Below are 3,770 nucleotides of genomic sequence, written 5' to 3' on the forward strand. Positions count from 1 at the left end.
CACAGTATTCATTGATTAATTAATAGTTTGGACACATTCTATATTTAGAGCATTAGATGAGTCAAGTGCTACTTTCTTTTTTAAAAAAATGTTAGAACCATTCAACTAGCATTCTGTAGACCAAATTATCTAAATAATAGCTCTCCTCTTCCTTTTTCTGCAATGTTATCCGTAAGATTTGGCCTGTATCACCTTATACTAAATGAAGAGAGTCTTAAATACTTATCATACCAAACTCCTTTGGAGAGAATTCAGAATAGATTTATTTCATCTCAAATTCTAACCTATCCCAGTTAGTGTTACAGACAGATTCTAGTATACTTTACAAAGATAGGTGAATAAGTAGAGTTTTGAAAAGATACAGACATAAAAATGAAGAACAGATGCCTTATGATGCTAGATTTTCCAAAACTCCCACTGTTATGCTTCTATAGAAATCATTCTCGGACCTGCCTTAGATTAATTTCTGTTCCTAAAGCAAACTGGTAGTTATTTCTTTCTTTAATAGAACATGAACTTGTCCATCAAATCCTAGAAAGTTAGTCCTAGAGATATCCCTTAAAGCCTAAAGGAGTAAATTAAGAGCAAAAAAAGGAAGTAGACATTGCAACAGGTGGTGAGTGTCTGAGATTTAGCACTAGAAGAGAAATAATATAGATTGAAAACAGAAATCCTGAAGCATTTCTCATATAAACTCATGGAAGATAGATCCATAAATATTGTGCGGACTATGGGGACTAGGAAGGTTGGAAGTATCCCTAATCTAGATATTGATAGTAGACTAAATATCTACGGCTTCCCAAAACATTCCTCTAAACCTCCCTGTAAAAAAACACACTAAGCTGATTGTGTAATGAACTGGTTCAGTACAATTGCCTCCAATTTCATTCTGGACCCTGAACGGGAGGGGACATCGTGACAAAGCAAGTTGTCTGGTGTCATGAATTTGGAACACAGCAAGTGATCTTTACTGAAGGTTATATTCTGTCATTGTCAGCCTTTTAAGGAGGCCTTGCCACCAGTGCAGGGGAGGTGAAGTCTAAGGGAAGGTAATTTTCTCAATGCCTGCCAATTAGTTTTACCGTGGAGATTTTAACTTTTTTGAAAAAAACTTTTTTTAAGTTTTTAAAAAAAACTTTCAAAACTCCGCGTGATCTTTTTCATCGTTTTCAGATAACTGAAAGTTAACCGCCTTCCCCTTCCTTCCCCTCTCCCAATCCTGAAATGTTCGAGGATTCAGAGTTGCTAGACAACGGCTAATGTCCCCCTTCCCACTGATTAGGGGAATTTGCATTTCAGGAACCAGAGCTTCCAAGGGCGCCAAATAGAAGGGCTCAAAGGGAATCAGCAGACGCTGGTTACTCTGGGCGGGGAAATCAGGTGATTTAGAGGAGGGATTTGGCGAGGTTGGGGTCGGGCTTTAAACGCGGGAGGACTAATTAATAGGAGATTAACTGGAGAGGGGCGGCGCCTGCGTCCGGCCCGCGCGGCGACAGTCCCTGCAGTGCGCGCGACCCGGCGGCGGGACAGGCTTGCAGCTTCCTCCTCCTCGGCCTCACCGTGCGTACTGGGAGGGGAGAAGGGGACGGCGTGCAGAGGGTGGCGGGCAGGGAGGGCCAGGGTGGGTGGCAGATGGAAGACTTGGGGGGATCTCTGCCAGCCCGAAAGTCCTTGGCTGCACTTAGCCGCTAAACCTTAGCTTTTCAATCGATCGATCGCTTTTGAAAGGGAATTGTGTTTCTGTCCCCGTGTGAGTAAGTTTTCCCATTTCTCAAACTCCAAGACTGAAACGAGAGAATAAGTCTTTTCATGCTTGAGTGATGATTTCCAAACTTTCCCTTTTCAAGCCAAAGTAGCCTCCTCTTTGAAAGGGTCCCTGGAACTCTGGGGAAGGAGGAAAAGGCACGTGCAAGTTGTAGTAATGGAGGAAATGCCTGTAGTTTAAGCGACTGCTGTTCTCCCCAAGAGTGCAAAAGCCTGCGGTGTCTCAGTTTTCATGGGCATAATGACCTTTATGCCTATTGTAAGACAGGATTTACTCTTCTGAGCTCACTTTGATAGGAGAAACATCAGCAAGTTTTAAAGTAATACTAAATAATAATACTAATAATAATGTTAGCTATCGAAACAGGAGGATGTGGGTTAGATGATAATATTTTTGTGTGATATTATAGCCAGTGACAGGAGAGCTAAGGGTGAACCCGCTGGGAGGGTTCTCACCTGTGCCCCACTTCCCCAGTCTGGAGGAGGAAGCCACGTGGAAGGAGAAAAGGAGAAGGGAGCTCTGTTTTCGGGAATTAAGGTCTCATATATTGCTCTAGCTGGCCTGGGACAGAGGAGAGAGGAGTACATGTAAATCTTCTAGTCTCTCTGCTTCTCTTGAAATGTGGCAGTCTGAGCTCCCCGTTTATATTCCCCTATTTCCTCTCCCCGATTTCTTTCCCAGTGAGTGCTGAGTGGGTGCCCAGCAAGCATTGCTGTATGACACCGCGGTCTCTCAGCCAGCAATCATTAAAGCCCAGTTTTCTTGGGGTCCCAGTCTGCTGCGAATCCCAGCCTACACCTACCTTTTGCATATGCTCTCCTGGGCCTTAAGATAGTACTGGACTTTGTTGTCTTCTTCTGTTTCCAAAATAAGAGGGCTGTGTGTGCTGATTATCTTTGGTAATTTAAAAAAAAAAAAAAAGGCAAATCAGGCCAAATTTGGATATTACTCCCTGTGGCAGACAAGTACAATTTTTCTACACGTTTGTTTTAGAGTGGTGTGTATTAATCCCTGAGATTGGAAAAGGAGGTCAACACAGTTTCCTGAGAAAGGCCTTATACCCCACCACTCCCCCGAAAGGCACCAGCATTTCACCCCTAGCCCCTGGGCTCTGAACCCCACTTTGCATGAGACCGCATAGCGGGCTGAGTCTGCAGCCACCACAATGCCTTCAGGAAATGCTAGAATTAATTTAGAGTTCCAGATTAAAGTAGCCAGCAACATGGCCACCGACTTATCTTTTTTCTGTCTTTCATGTGCAGTGTTTGTTAGTTTTAGAAGGTACAAAATTGCAGAGTCATGGCCCTGGGGATGTGTGCCCAGATTATTCGTGTGTTTCACAATATTGATGTAGAAAGGCTGGCCACCTCATCCTAAGAGGAGAACTTTGCTCATTTTGGCCAAAAGCCTATAAAGGGAAAGGGAGGTCCTCAACTGAGAAGTGAAGATTCTTCTCTGATAGACAGTACCAGGGTTTTGGGGGAGGGGTACAAAACAGGAATGAGATTTGACAAGGAAAGGCCTCCAGAAGACTAGAGCTGTTGAGAATTCTTAGCCTTGATGGTGCGTAGCCCAGAGTTAAACACTTGAGAAAACTAAGTTGCAGTCTTGGTCCCTCCACTGTGAATTTGGGTCATATTACTCACTACCTTTCTGGGCCTCGATTTCCTTATATACTAAAGGTAGAAAAAGATGTTATTGGCTCTACCTTGGGGTTTTTCAGGTCAAGCGAGATAAAATATAGAAAAGCTTTTTGAAAATTCTAAAATCCTCAGTGCCTAGAACAGCACCAAAGTCGAGCATTTTTATTTACCAAACACGCAGCATTTAACGGGTCCCAATGCTTTTTTTTTTCGTGAGGCAGAGTCTCAAAAAAAAACAAAAAACAAAAAAGGTTTAAACATTCCAAATGCCACATATGTCCCATAAACTATACATTATATATATATGTGTATATATATATTCCCATGCATCTGTATCTCTATTTAATTTATTATTATTATTA

The 3,770-nt window shown here is 42.5% G+C and overlaps 1 protein-coding gene across 4 annotated transcripts in view; it reads left to right on the plus strand.

The window, feature by feature from the left end:
• The first annotated feature begins 919 nt into the window (after nucleotides 1-919).
• The window catches only part of MGST1 (microsomal glutathione S-transferase 1), a 17,716-nt gene continuing 14,865 nt past the window's right edge, over nucleotides 920-3,770 (plus strand). Inside the window, exon 1 of one of the 4 annotated variants that reach the window (XM_011990835.1) lies at nucleotides 920-956. The gene's annotated coding sequence lies outside the window, so the exon portion shown is untranslated. Of the gene's footprint in view, nucleotides 957-1,469; nucleotides 1,561-1,627; nucleotides 1,755-3,770 lie in introns of those variants that run through there. The other 3 variants (XM_011990832.1, XM_011990836.1, XM_011990833.1) reach the window with 3 other exon arrangements.

Source organism: Mandrillus leucophaeus, unplaced genomic scaffold (assembly GCF_000951045.1).
Source record: "Mandrillus leucophaeus isolate KB7577 unplaced genomic scaffold, Mleu.le_1.0 Scaffold383, whole genome shotgun sequence".
NCBI classification, from domain to species: Eukaryota; Metazoa; Chordata; class Mammalia; order Primates; family Cercopithecidae; genus Mandrillus; species Mandrillus leucophaeus.